Source organism: Triticum aestivum, chromosome 6B (genome assembly GCF_018294505.1).
Source record: "Triticum aestivum cultivar Chinese Spring chromosome 6B, IWGSC CS RefSeq v2.1, whole genome shotgun sequence".
NCBI classification, from domain to species: domain Eukaryota; kingdom Viridiplantae; phylum Streptophyta; class Magnoliopsida; order Poales; family Poaceae; genus Triticum; species Triticum aestivum.
This window is the reverse complement of record NC_057810.1, coordinates 19,275,474-19,291,125: the sequence shown is the minus strand read 5'-3', so window position 1 is coordinate 19,291,125 and position 15,652 is coordinate 19,275,474. Positions and strand designations below refer to the sequence as shown.

General features: G+C 45.2%; 1 long non-coding RNA gene and 1 pseudogene across 1 annotated transcript; both read right to left on the bottom strand.

The window, feature by feature from the left end:
- Positions 1 to 512: 512 nt before the first annotated feature.
- LOC123135438 (transcription termination factor MTERF4, chloroplastic-like) lies at positions 513 to 2,087 on the bottom strand (annotated as a pseudogene).
- Positions 2,088 to 11,716: 9,629 nt separating this feature from the next.
- On the bottom strand, positions 11,717 to 13,075 carry LOC123133174 (uncharacterized). Its single transcript, XR_006465179.1, has 3 exons — positions 12,871 to 13,075; positions 12,003 to 12,201; positions 11,717 to 11,924 (listed from the first exon to the last, which is right to left on the bottom strand). It is a non-coding gene; the product is annotated as an uncharacterized lncRNA (long non-coding RNA).
- Positions 13,076 to 15,652: the final 2,577 nt, after the last annotated feature.

The following is a 15,652-nucleotide window of genomic DNA, read 5'->3' as shown; positions in this document are numbered from 1 at the left end:
CGTTTAGTAAAGTGAGCATCTCTCCTTAGCAGATAACCTGTACGGATGTGAGCCCTGCGCATTTCATCCTGCAGTCCAGTAGGTATTTCCAATATGACCAATGGCTCCAAATCATTACCTCTTATCCAACTAAAGGAGAATCCACTTCCGGACATTTTTCATAGTTGAGTGAATACATCTATATTAGTTAGTTAAAGCAAAAAAAATGGATCACTATGAGTCTGCATATGAGCAAACCAAAATTATTTTTTATAACAAACCATAATCAAAAAATAGATTAAGCTAAAGCCAGGTGACTTGACCCTAGGCCCTCAATAGGAAGCGCTAACACCAGGAGCCAACATCTCCTACAGCTGCTTCCAAAAAGACTACTCCCTCCGTCCCAAAATAAGTGTCGTGGCACGACACTTATTTTGGGACGGAGTAGGTACTTACCTAAATTTGTGACTGGCATCAGATTGATGCTCCAATTATCCACATGAAGGATACCATACTGTGGCTCATTGTCTCAATGCACCAGCAACTAACTCAAAAACTGATATTTTAAATGCATTGCAGAATGGCCTGACCTCACACTTACTTAGTTCCAATACGTGTGTCTAAAACATGAATGAGGACGAAAAAGGTTCATAACCAATCCATGGTTTCTTCTCTGCGAGTGATAGCATTACATACCAGTCTTCAGGGATCAAATTATCAATTCCATCACACGTTAGCAACGACCAACCCAGCATCTAACAGTCATACAGCAGCAGACAATTACATCATAGTCCGTTCTTGGCTCGTGTGAATCTGAAATTAGTCGGCAGTTGCCCTTTACAAGCAGCATCATAGTCTTCTTGGAGGTGTGGTGCAGCTTCCTTATGAGGACATATGAACTTCTCCCTGAATGTCTTTTCGGTTCCCGTGAAAACTGTGCTGTAGCTCGGGTTGCGCTTGAGCAATCCATTTTCGTTGAGAAACTTTACAGCATAGTACCGGGGCCTGAGCCGGCCCTCTAGGCTGTAGCAATGTAAGCCGGTTCCAAGCCCACCTCAGAGATGAGGAACTTGGACCTGCGCTGCAGCGATTCCTTGGCCCTCGTCAGCACCGATGGAGCTTTAGACACAGCAATGCCCACCTCAGCATCCGACCACCTGAATGTGCTCTTCAAGTAGTCTACTCTAGCTGCGACCTCCTCCTCACTATGGAATGCAATAGCATGCAGCGCGTGCCTGAACATCGCAGAGCCACGGGGCACACCTATGTTTTGAGCGCGTGTCACCATGCCCTGGATGCACTCTGGATTGGTGGTGAGCAGGCGCGGTTGATTGCTGCATAGCTTGGCAATGTCACAAGCACCTAGCCCGCACTCGTGCAGATAAGCGACATTGGGCTTGACGATGCCGTCGAGGTCAGACGAGAGAAGGTAGGGGTTCCTCTTGAGGGCCCGGAGGAGATTCTTAGAGGACCCAAAGAGAGGCATGTAGTAGTGCAGCTTGGAGACGATGGATCTATAGCGGAAGCTTTTACGGGAGAGCGAGACGAGGCGCGCGATGTCGGAGTGCGAGAGGCCGAGGCCAGTGAGCCCGGCGACGACGGGGGCCAGGGTCTTGTCCACTTTGGCGCAGAGGAACTGCGGGTCCTTGGCGACGAGGGCGGCGACATCGGCGGTGGAGAGGCCGAGACCAGCGAGGAAGGAGAGGACGGCGTCGGGGTTGTCGGGGGATTTGAGGTGGGAGAGCTTTGGAGAGGCCTTGGCGGCCTGTGGTCGGGTGAGGCCGCAGGTGGAGACGAGGTAGTCCTCCACGGCGAAGCTAGGGTTCGGGGAGACGGCGGGCACGGCGGCGGAGAAGAGGCGGCGGAGGTGGGAGGCGGGAGACGCGGAGGGAGATGAGAGGAGCTGGGTGAGGAGGCAGCACCTGAGGCGGAGCATGGCGGCGCCGCCCGCGGAGAGGGAGATTGGCCGCGGCGGCGGCGGCGGCGGCGGCGGCGAGGGAATGGGGAAAGCGGATGGCTGCTTGGTGGTGGGGAACGGGGACGGTGATTCCTGTCTCCAGTCCAGCGTTGTTCAACCTGAGTGGGTCCCGCCCGTCAGTCTCATGCTGCCATGCCATTTCTATCTATAACGTGAGCGATCCCTTTTGCATTGCATTTGCAGCAAGGGAGGCACACACTTCTGTTACAAATTCTTATGATTCGAATTATGTATCCCTAAATTATGTTCCCGATGTAGTCATTCTCATTTGAGTTCAACAAAGTGTGTCACACCTTCAAAGGCGTACACCATAGAAAAAAATAGATTCAAAAATGTGAAAATACATTCATGATTTTAATTTGGGTTGACTGGTCAAAAATCAACCCCTTTCCCATCTCTCTCCCAATCCGCTCTTGCCCGCGACACCGGAGGGGCAACCCTAGCCACTCAATACCCTCCTCGCGTGCTCCTAGGCCAGTGCCGACGGTGGTGCGGCACTCGGCCCGTCAAAGACGAAGGGTGTGGGTTCGACGCGCCCTCGGTTGGGGGGAGTGGCGTCAAGTGGGTAGCGTGGGGAGTCCTTTGGTGTGGCAGTGCACGACGAGGGGAGCACGGAGCAGTGGAGCATGATTGGGAGCTAGCAAAGGAGAGGGTGGTGCGCGATGGTCCTCGAGAAGACGCCGATGTGGGAGGCGACATGGTTGGGCTATGCAGAGGGGTAGCGGCGTTCGACTAGGTGACTTTGCGCGAGCGACGACGGGGCACTGGCTGTTATGCGGTCCATTGGTGAACGTGTCGTCGGAGCGGCGGGCGGGAGGCTACGGTCCGGGAATTGCTGGCGGCGGTGCTGATTGGAGTTGGATCCATCCGGGGTCGATCTGGGTCCCTGCCCGCTCGGAGTGGTGTGATCAGGTGATGCTTCCAGTATCGGCGGCCTTGGCGTGCTGGTGATGGAGCCTAGGCTGGTACTGCTAGATCTCGATCGCGCAAGAGGTGGAGATGGAATGTGGTTCCTCGGCTGTACAGGGTGTCGATGTTTCGTTACACCATCGACATGATGAGGAGGTGTTGCAGCAGCGGCGGTGTGCCCAGTGGCGGAGCTTGAAAAAAAAAGTTGGGCGGGCCGAAGAGCACAATATTCTTCAAATTCTAAAGCATATATACTATTTCAATAGATATAGTCACTACACCTTCTGTTCACATTGAATACAAGATGAGCAGATGCATATATATACATATATACTACCGAGACCAAAATAAGCCATAACATTTGACCATATATACTACTCCAAACGAAAATAAGCCATACCATTTGACCATCAGGCAAAGTTGTGTGGAGTTACATACTACAAATCAGCATTCCGTTCCTTCACGCATTTGAAATCTTCAATGATATCTTCATAGCTGTACTTCTCCAGAAGTTCACCCTCTATGTTAACTAACAAGTTATTGGCAAGAAAGTCATCCTCCATTGTATTGTGCAACCTTGTTTTAATGATCTTCATACTGGAAAATGCACGCTCAGCACTCGCCGTAGAAACTGGAAGGGTAATGAGCAAGCGGAGTAATCTTTCAATCAAATTGAAGACAACATGTCTTCCTGACTCCACAAGGTATCGACAAAGATCAATCAAGTTTGATATATTTCTCATATATTCATCCTTGGAAGCATCCAAAACAAAATGTTTTAGTTGTAGTTGTAATCCATAGATATCTTGTTGGGGGAAGTCTGCTGGGTAGTACTTTTTCACCATGTCACATATATCACTAGCTTTAAATCCTCTAAATTTGTTTCTAGGAATCAAGGTGGCACTAGTGGTTAGAAGATCCATTACCTTCTCATTGAACCTATGATTTAGTTCAAATAGTTGAGTGTCCAGTGTTGCATAGAATATTTTGAATCGAAAGTAATGCTCCTTGGTCAGCTGATTGGGTTGATGGTGGGTACGGCCACCACGCATGATGTAAGCTTCCTCAAAGTCAGGAATGACAATGGAGTGGTTTGTACAGAACTCAACAACTGTGACAATAAATTCTTGGTAGCCATCATCTGATCTTAGTTGTTGGAGACACTCTTTAGTTGAGGAGACTAAATGAACAGCATTCACAATATCTTGTGACTTCTTCTGTAAAGCTTGGCTAAGCAATTCGGTTATCTCAAATATCTCCTTCATCAAACATAAGTTAAATATGAACTCGAAGGAGGACAAGTAGCCGAAACAAGTGTCGGCATCTGCACGCAATGAGCCAATTGATCTATCGGCTGCTATATCTTGGATGACAGAAAAAACAACACCAAACATCTTCATAAGGCTGTAAACTGAACCAAAATGAGAACCCCACCTTGTGTCCCCTGGTCGCTTAAGGGTATGAATCTGATTTGCCCCTTGTCCTGTCTCAATATTGGCATTAGCAATTGCATTTTCAAGTTCAACTAGTTGGGCTTGATGGAGCTGATCATGTCGCTTTGAAGATGAGTCAACGGTGTTTATGATGATAGAGCAGTTTTTGGAAGACTTGAGAAGTAGAAACCACTTCTTTGGATGCCCTTTTTCACCAGAAGGTTTATAGATCTGTAGCTCAGGTTGCATAGAACCTAACAGCAAATATGCTCTCCGCACACTATCTCTTTGTTCGGGTGGATATTGCCAAATTTGCGGGCGTAATCCTGGGTCTCGCTGCAAGAACTTGACACCTCGGAATGTTATAGGTTCGTTTGCATGAAGACCTTCATCTTGGCTCTCTGGGTGTGGCTGTTCAATTTCAAGCATTGGCAAAGGTTGATCTGCCATTGGTGAAGGATCTTCCTCAAATCCAATCATGTCATCATCTCTTTTTGTTTTGAAAACCAAATCAATTTTTTGCTGACTGGCCTTGCCCATGGCTGCCTAGACCCCAACTTGTAACCTGTAAACACAATGGAATGAATTATTTATGCTACAGCAAGCCCAATTGCTCAATTCTGGAAACGAAACTTGCCTACTAAATTAGAAACCATCCACTGTGTTCTGTGGACACTTGACACTAAACCAGTATGATCTTCAGTGAAATATTCGGCCAATTGGGAATTTTGGGGATCTAGGTTCTGTTCAGGGGAATGAACGATGACCTAGGTTCTGTTCAGGGGAATAAAATTGGGATGATTTGAATCGATTTACCTTCGCAGCTTGTAAGGATTCAGAGAAGGATTTTCCCAGTTGGCAGTTCACTGCCTCGCCCTCGCACCGCCACCGTCGCCGGCTAACCTGCTCGCGGCTGCGTGTGCACGTCCGCTCGTGGGTCGGCTAAGGAGTGGTTGTGGCCGGTGGAGCGTTGGATGAAGTGGAGATAGGAACTGATGTGCGCCGTGCCCGTGGGCGGCGCCGGCCGGAGGCAGGCCCGCGGCTGCGCTATGAGACGGCGGTTAGCGGCAGCTCCGTTGTGTGCTTTTTTTTGGACGTGCGGCTGTGCGTGTCTGCGAGGCAGAGGCTTATGTGTGTATCGGCTGTGGGCTGCACCTGCGTACTGGTTGTGGGCTAGGCTGGCCGGCTGGGTATGAAGCATATATATATATATATAAAAAAATTGCTCCGGACCTGGGCGGGCCACGGCCCACTTGGCCTTGCAGAAGCTCCGCCAGTGGGTGTGCCACAACGTGTACAATATGGTCGTTTTCCTATCGGATGGGTGGGATGTGTGCGGCGTTGCGGATAAAAATCCTGCATATCTTCGGTTGGTGCTGGCAGTGACGGGGCCCGTGGGCATCGTACCCCTCCTTGGAGGCGTCGTTGAGGTGTGTCCCCCTTGTTTGGATTGTTGTCTCCAGGCAAAAGCCTAGGTTTGTTGCGGAACCAGCGATGGCTGCATCTTTTCTCTGCATCTATATGGTTTAGGGTTGTGAAAAAGGAGTAGAAACAAAATGTAGGGAAAAGTTGCAAGGGGTATATATACCCCCTAAAGTTTCACTATGAGGAAAATGGATTTGCATAGAACAAGCAATAAGATATGAGACCTCCGTCCCAAAATGGTTTTTGACACTAGAGAAGAAGCTGTCAACTACTCTCTGCGTTTCTAAATATATGACTTTTTAGAGATTCTAATACGTACTACATACGGAGCAAAATGAGTGAATCTACACTTTAAAATATGTCTATATGCATCAGTATGTAGTCCGTGTTGAAACAAAAATCCGTATCTGAGCCCAAGCTCAGATGCTCCTGCTCAGAAAAAAATTTCAAAACAAATACTAAAAATGTGTAGTGGATAATTTGTTGCATGAGGTCCGCTACAAATTGCAACTCATTTGGACATTTGAGCAGCTCTCGGCAAGAAAGACAAATCGGGTCAAAACAGTTCGTGAACAGTAAACTTTTTTACAGACCCCGATTTTGTCTTTTTTGCCGAGAGATGCTCAAATGTCCAAACGAGTTGAATTTTTTAGTGGACCTCACGCATCAAATTATCTACGACACAAACTTTTTTTGGAATTTTTTTAGTATTTATTTTGTTTTTTTCGTAGGCGTGGGTGCAGCTGAGCCCGGGAGCCAAATTGGCCTTCTGATGTTGAAATCTCTACGGAAGTAGCAAAAAACACTTGTGTGCTCCTCACTTAACTCTGCAGCCAGTTACCATGCTGCTGATCAACAAACTTTTTCATAAGCTTGAGGCATATAAACATCTCGGCTCACAATCCTGCACTCCCAACTTTTGCTCAAGGTGTTGCAGGCCACTAGGGTTCAGGTGAATATAAAACAGATCATCTGCAGTAAGTTTGAATGCCTGGTAAAACAATGTATTAGTGCATCTTCTTTAACGACAACACAGACTGGTAGAGATTTTCACATAAAGGAAAATAGAATAAAGTAAAACAAGAGGAGCAGCTCATTCAGATCAGTAATTCGACCAATTATGCTTTTAAGGGCCAACAAGGCAATCGTCTAATCATGGAGCGCGGGAAACATCATTTTAATTAGCTCTCTATGTAAAAACATCATCCATAAACAACCACCTTGCTTTGGCTACAAAAGTTGTACATGGTTGGCAGGTATTAGAATCTGTAGCACAATACTACAAGGAAGGATTGCACAGCCTGCGGAATCCAAAAAGAGAAACACAAAACTCACGCCGCTGCCGTCAGGTCATACCTGTAACTGAAGGAAGCTTCATGGCATCATCAACTAGAGTACCATTGACTGAGATCCGCCTCCGCTTACGCTGCGATATGCCCTGAGCCTGGCCCTGAACCAGGGTTGATCCTCCAATGGAGCCTTCGGAGTCACGTAGATGCAGATCCATAGCAACCAGCAGTCAGCACATCTTCTCCTGGAAGAAAGACATCACCATCAGCAGTTCAATCTGCTCATACTATCATTAACATAAGTTCCTTTATACTATTGTACTAAATGCCCTCTGCTTTTCAGCATTGTGACATACAAGCATCAATTCGCCTCCCCTGTTCAAATTCCAAGGCCTTTGAAATGTCCATTACATAATTGCTAGACTACAACTGCACAATTCAGTTTTGAGACCACATGCCCCAAGGAAAAGCAATAGCCGTTAGGCCATCCAAGAATACAAGAGAGAGAAAACAAATCTGGTTAACGTCCACATCTTATTCAAATTCAGGGTTCAGAGTATAAAATTTAATGCATACTGTTTATGCATGCATTGACTTGTACAAATTTCTATAGAGAAAGAACATTACTAGTACAACATTACTGATGAAATTTGCCTGTAAAAAATTGCAGCTGCCATTAGAGGAGAACATAAAAATCAGACTTCACCAATTATGGCCCGATAGATTCAGAAAAAAAAAATCACTTAATATAGATAGCTTGTTCACTTGGGTGTAAGTCAGGGAGGAAGATTCAGAGTAACCTGAATTGCCATGGTTCCAGAATTCTGCAATTCTGGAAGCAAAGTTGTTCATTCTGTACATCAGTAACAGAAAATTAACCCGAGATGAACCACCCGGTACGTAGACGTAGTAGAGACACGGCGCGCAAGAGATACAAAAGAGAAGAGCGGTACCAATACAGCCACCCAGAAAAGAGAAGACTCCTGCCTCTCATCCCATGGAACGTTCGAATCCGTGCCATCAAGGAACCAAAGTATCAGTCTCATCAGGACCTAGCAACAACCAAAGGAACGAAAGAGGAAGAGAACTTTGATGTGGTTCTAGTTTGGACCATCCTGTCTCTGATAATTTAGTTGAACTGAATCCCCGTTCTAGTTTGAACCTCTCCATGTTCAAATCCAGCCCCTGTTTATTTTGACTCGTCAATTTATAGTCATGAGCACCCTGAATGAATCTCTGATTATAAGGCTCTGAATTACCAGTACAACATCATCCCCCAGTTGATGCTCTTCTCCTGGTCATCCTCACGGTCACCGTGGTCTCATCTCGCTCATCATGGCCTCATTTCAATTTTCGGGATTAATTCGGGAGCTGTATTTTATTATTAACTGTCAGCACATTGCCTTCATGTAGTAAGTTCACTACTGAAGTTCTACTGTAAATGAATATGCGTAAATGTTGGAGATATAAACTCCAGACATAAGAATGATGCAGTCAGCTAGCATTAGCACTTGGTTTTCATCACATGCCTCCAATACTTTCAGCGAACAAGTACGAAAATACACACATTTTAATAATACAAAATTGGGCATTTATGAAAAAGACGCAAGAGCTTTTCGCTCAAAGTCCTCTAATCACTGATCTAGTTTAAGATAAGTGATTTATCAACATAATTAGTTAAGCCCAGTCCCAACGTTCTGAAAACATAAGAACTCGTGTCATACAGATGCCGCTGTGATAATGGAAAATACTGATAAAATAGTTGTGGCTCTGAAGTGTCTGAAGCAAATCACACATTTTCAGCTCTGATTCAAGTTAACTTGACTCCTGGAAGATTTTTAAGCACTTACTGTACAGCTTCACACTTGACTTGGGTATAATAAGTTTGAAAGTTCACACATGGAGTCTGAAAGATTCAGGGATTCAAATTCAGAGTTCAGAGTACAAAATTTACATAACGCTTACTGTTTACATACATGCATGACTCGTTCAAATTGTTTACATCCAAGTGAAGATCCAACAAAATATACAAAATTGATTGAAGCACCAGATGCTGCTAGTTTATTCAAATCTATAGTACAATACTAGAAGGATTACTTAACTTGCAAGACTCAAAAAAGAGAAAAGTAGGAGCTTACCTGAATAAAACTCTCGCCATGATCAGGCCGTACTTGTCACTGAAGCTTCAGGGCATCATCAACTTACTCAGCCTTCAGAATCATGTATAGTACAGCAAAGCCATTGCCGCCATGGTTCCTCCCGTTTCCTGGAAGAAGAAGAAAAAGCACCATCAACATGCAGTTTCAGCACATCTTCACCTGGAAGAAAGAAAGCACCATCCACATTCAGTAAATCAGTATGCTCCTATTGCCCAGCCACTTTTTGCTTGAGGAAGAACTCCACATCTTCTCATCTTCTCACCTGAAGAACAACAAAAAACTTGTATTTGAGGGGATGAAATGTACGATAATCTCTACAGAATGGCACGTTGATCAATATGGTCTCTTTTTTGTTTGTGCTTTGCAAAGTTCAGTTAGTAAATAACATTGCCCACATTTCTATAGAGAAAGAACAGTACCAGTACTACCAGTACAGCAGTACTGATGAAATTTGCTTGTCAAAAATTGCAGCTGCCATTAGAATTTACAAGAGAACATAAAAATCAGACTTGAACAATTATTAAGGCCTGATAGATTCAGAAACAAACTTTCACTTACTATAGATAGCTTGTTCACTTGGGTGTAAGTCAGGGAGGATGATTCCGAGATTCAAAGTAACCTGAATTGCCATGCTTCCAGAATCTGCAATTAAGCCTATTCTGCAATTCTGGAAGCAAAATTGTTCATTCTGCAAGCAAAATTAAGCCCTGTTGCGGTGCCTCCCTTTTTCCCTCCGTCGCCTCGCTTGTACCAAGCTCCAGCGGTTGCCAATCCAGCACGTAGCAAACATGAGAGGCAAGTGAGCTGGGATCGCAGCTCGAAACATGCCATATTTTTTGGCCTTCTGGATCCCCCAAAGTGTCCCAGCAACTCCAACAGTCGCCATCTTCCTTTCCCAACTAGGAAGAGATTTCTGAAACAACAATCAGCCGAGGTCATTTCACAACTTATATTGAGCTGGCAAACAGTCTACATGCCCTGCAGTAAAAGTCCACACACACACACGCTCCTCAAACCCGCCTTTTCAGCTCAAACTTTGCTGACCCTCCTTCCGAGTGAAGAGCCCCCAGCCGGTGCCATCCCAAGTTGCCTCTAATTATTTACTAGACCGGAAAATATTGTCTATTCATTTCTTGATATTGATGAGGAAAGCTACCCCACTTTTCTCATTTCCTGGGACAGCTGAGAAATGATAACTTCACAATGCGCCTAGTGAAAAATACTGAAATTCTTGCAAGGAACCACCTACTAAATAGCATTTTTAGATTTGCCTGATCTCGTAATATCTCTATTCCAACATGTGGTGTCAACATGACATGAGGATGGAAAATTTCAAAACCGTGCCATCAAGGAATGGAAAGTATCAGTTTCATCAGGAGCTAGCAACGACCAGAAGAAAGAAAGAGCACTTTGATGTGGTTGTAGTTTGAACTATCTTGTGCTGAATCCCCGTACGTGGCACCATACCTGTGCATGTTCAAACCCAGCCCCTGTTTATTTGGACTCATCGATTTATAGTCCTGTTCAATCCCCTGAATCTCTCATTATCAGGCTCTCCTCTTCGTGTAAAAGTTCAGTTGGTATACAACCTTGCTGAGTTTGATCTGGCAACAGAAGCAGTACTACATCATCCTCCAGTTGGTGCTGCTCTCCTGGTCGTCCTCACGGCTGCGGTGGTCTTTCCGTCTCTGCTCCATAGAAATAATTGTTATAATTTTCGGGATTAATTCAGGAGCTGTATTTCATTATCAACTTTCAGCACATTGCCTTCATGCAGTAAGTTCACTAGTGAAGTTTATTTATCTACTCGAAATGGATATGCATAAATGTTGGAGAAATAAATTGCAGAAATAAGAATGATGCTAATCAACTAGCATTTGCACTTGGATTTCATCAGCGTGCCTTCAATACAATAGATACTAAATGTACGCTTTACACTTCAATGTAAAACATTTTTATCCCCCAACACTGTAAAAATGGCATTTCCCTTTTGGTGAACCTGTATGAAAACATGCCTATTTAATAGACTAAATTCGACATTTATGAAAACAACAGGAGAATCAAAATCCTACAATCACTGATGTATTTAAGATAAGAAAGTGATTTCTCATCATAATTAGTTAAGACCAGTCCCAACATTCTGAAAACATAAAAGAACTCTTGTCATACATATGCTGCCATGATAATGGAAAATGTTGATACTCTTCTCTGTATAATAGTTGTGGCTCTGAAGAGACTGAAGTCAAATCGTAAATAAAAGTTTAGCCTATTAGCTGCTGGCAACTTTCTATAATAAGTTTCAGAGTTCACACATGAAGTTTGAAAGGTTCATGGCTACGTTCAGCTCTGATTGAAATTCAGAGTTCAGACTTCAGAGTACAAAATTTACATACCGCCTACTTTTTACATGCATGAGTGACTCGTTCAGATTGTTTACATCCAAGTGAAGATGCACCAAAAAAGTAGAAAATTGATTAAAGCACCAGATGCTGCTAGTTTATTCAAAGCTATAGTACAATACTAGAAAGATTACTTTACTTGCAAGATGCAAAAAAGAGAAAAGTAGGAGCTTCCCTGAATAAAACTCATGCATTGTCAGGCCATACTTGTTGCTGAAGCTTCAGGGTGTCAAAAACTAACAGAACCTTCAGAATAATGTATAGTACAGCCAAGCCATTGCCGCCATGTTTCGTCTCGTTTCCTGGAAGAAGAAAAAAAGCACCATCTACATCCGGTTTCAACACATCTTCACCTGGAAGAAAGAAAGCACCATCCACATTCAGTAAATTAGCATGCTTCTATTGCCCAGCCCTTTTCAACATCTTCTCACCTGGTGGTAAGTCACTTCATCATTCGACCCGTTCCCCTCACCTAGATTTCATTAATCTTGTTTCTACAATTTCAACAAGTACCAGAGAAGGGACACACAGTTGATCTTTAAATCACATCTCTTCGCAGGTATTAGCATCGACCATCTCCTTTGCCCTCTGCTTTTCAGCACCATACCATACAAGCATCGGTTTGCTTCTCTGGTACGAATACCAGGGCACTTGAAATATCTGTTGCGTAGTGTATACAAATTGGCAATCAACAGAAACGCTACTATCCTACTACTCAACTAGCCAGTTTGGAGATCAGATGGCCCAAGAAAAGAATCGGCCATACACGAGACAAATAAATAAATAAACTGATACAAACTACTAGTAAATAATGGCCGTCTTCAACAATAGTTAATATCTCATAAACAAAATTACTGCACGAAGGAAAAGGTATTTAGCTTAGATGAACTAGAGCAAGCAACCAACAAACTAGATCAAAACTGCATCATTGGCAGTGATCAGCAAACTGTAGCCAACTGGCCACCAACAGACCCAAAATTGTTTCCCACAGAAAAAGGGGTCCAAAAATTTCATGCAAAGGAAAGGTTGAGACTTCATATCATCTTCATGGCCAAAATGAGAACATTCTTTCATGGAAAGATAGATAGAGGGTTGCATTCAAAACTGAAATGGCCATTTCAGAACATACAAACAGAGAATGTGCAGAAATACTACTCATTGATACTTCAAAGCATTTGCAGAATGCCCTGATCTCATACTCTCCTAGTTCCAAGATGTGTGCAATATGACAACATGAGGAAGGATAAGTTCATAGCAGTGCAATGCTTTCTTCTCTACCGAATGACATAATGAACATACCAATTTTCTTATTAGTCTTGGTTCATGTAAAACTGAATCTAGCTGGAACCTCCCCTCTGCAAGCTGTTGCATAATCTTCAGCGAGATGCGGTGCAGCATCCTTATGAGGGCATATGAACTTCTCGACGAATACCTTCTCGCTGATCATGACTGCAGCATAGTAGTCCCGGTCGTGATCTAGCAATCCATTTACCTTGAGAAATCTAACGACGTAGTATCGGGGTCTGAGCCGGCCCTCCAAGCTGTACATGAGTAATACCGGACAACAAGCAATATATGCCGGTTCCAACCCCACCTCGGAGATGAGGAACTCGGACCTGCGCTGCAGCGATTCCTTAGTCCTATGTAGCACTGTTGGAGCCTTAGAAACAGCAATGCCCACCTCAGCATCCGACCACTTGAACGTTTTCTTCAAGTGCTCCACTTTGGTGGTGATTTTCTCCTCGCTGAGGAATGCAACAGCTTGTAACGTATGTCTGAACATTGGAGATCCACGGGGTACACCAAGAAGACCTTCGACGCACGCGACTGATGTCCGGATGCGTTCCGGGCTGATGCTGAGCAGCGATGGCGTAGGTATGCAGAGCCTGGCAATATCACAAGCACCTAGTCCGCACTTGCGCAGGAAGGCGACATTGGGCTTGACCACCCGCTCGAGGTTGGACGAGAGAACAGAGCCACCCTTGAGGGCTGGAAGGAGGTTGTCGTAGGACCCGAAGAGGGGCAAGAAGTACTCCAGCGTGGATACGATGGATCTGCAGCGGAAAGTGACACCGGTGAGGAAGATGAGGCGCGCGATCTGAGAAGGCGAGAGACCGAACACGCCAAATCTGGAGGCACCTTCAGCATGTCTATTCGTAAGTATGACAAGCACGTGTTCTCCCACAATACGACGTTTTGCTGTGTCAAGCAGCCGCCTGGCGGTCAGAAGGGTGCCTACTACGCCATCCATCACATGCGGACGATTGTACGGGACCATCATCAACTTCTGCTACCGAGTAAACTCAAAGATTGGGCAAAGAGCGTGTCGGCAATCCAGGACGCGGACCTCCGACAAGAATTCTTTCGCATCCAGTCGTAGTTTGCGGAAATCATCCATCAAGATGTCCTTCGTACCTCGGGGCAGTTCTACCTCAGAAATCAACCGTCCAACAGTGACATCGACACAATGCTACAAATGCAGGCTGACAACGCCCGTTCTTTCATGACTCCCACGATAGACGGCGGCTTCATCCACGCTCCGGTCCCTTGAGTCGAGTCGAAAGCAGTGATGCTGTGTCTAGTTCTGAAACATCGATTGGCTCATGTTGTAATTAAACTTTAATGAACTTGTAGTATGTCTCTTTGGTTTCGAGAGTCGTTCAACTTAGATGTAATCCATGCTATTAATGTCTTGCTTTTCTCTTCCGATCGTTCTGTTGCATACTTATATATTGCTTATGTATTGTCTGTGAATTGGTACTAACGTTTCGTTTGGCTAGTGCATAGCGATGCCGACGTATGTCGTGTACAAGGGTAAGGTTCCCGGAGTCTACGATGACTGGGAGGAGTGTCGGAGACAGGTTCACCGATTCAGCGGTAACAGTTACAAAGGGTACACCACTAGGGCCGAGGCCGAATCTAGATACGCCCGCTATCTAGCGGGAGAGGGGAGGGAGCGTTGGAGGAACCGGATGAAGACGAGTTTCATCGTGATGATGCTCATCGTGATGACCGCAGCTCTCTTTTATGTGATGGTAGTTTAGATGATCGATATCGACTTGTAATGTGAAGACAAACTCGCTACTCGCGGTCTCGAGACTTGTAATATAATGTTCTATCTTTGTTCGGTCTTTTCAATTCGGAGACTAATATGATGAATTGTATTCAGAGACTAATCTTCTATTGTATTCGATGAATCTGTTGTTGATGTGTGCTGTCTATATTTTGTCCAATTATACATTTTGTAACCTGTGCAAAAAACAGAAAATAAAAAAATAAAAAAACCTAATATTCATACTAATGGCGCATCACACCATGGTGCGCCATTAGTATGCCAAAGGATACTAATGGCGCATCATTAGACAGTGCGCCATTAGTATGCCGAAGTTACTAATGGCGCATCTTGCTGTTGTGCGCCATTAGTATGCCAAAGCACCTGGGTATACATGGCCCCCTGGGAGGCATACTAATGGCGCACTGTTGTATATACTAATGGCGCATCCTGTGGTACGCCATTAGTATACCAGATACTAATGGCGCACCAGTGGTGTGCCATTAGTAAAATATACTAATGACGTGGCACTAATGGCGCACCACTGATGCGCCATTAATGGCCAAATTAGGTGCGCCATTAGTAGGCCTTTTCCTAGTAGTGTCCCATTTGAGTCGGACATAGTTCGGCCAGGTGTCTCCTAACAAAGAGAGAGACCTTAATGAATTCAGCACGTCTCCGAAGGGTGAGTGCTGAAAGATATCCGCGGCGGCGAACTCCATGACCGGAGCCTAGTTAGATTCGATGGGCACGAGCGCGCGCGGTCCGGAGCACACTACCGGGGATGAGTCTGGGGGTCCGGAGGTACAGATTTCCTGAGGAGAGGAGTCTGTGTTCGGCTCCAACACCGATGAGTGTACGGCCTTCGGGGCGGGGTCCATCCACCCGTCCTCGGAAGGCACGACCTGCTCTGGAACGAAGTCCGGAGCTGTAGCAGGCGCGATGTTCTGAATACTGTCCGACTGCAGATCTAGGTCATGCACGTCATGACTGTTCGGCACTCCTGACACGGGCCCGATTCCATCAAAG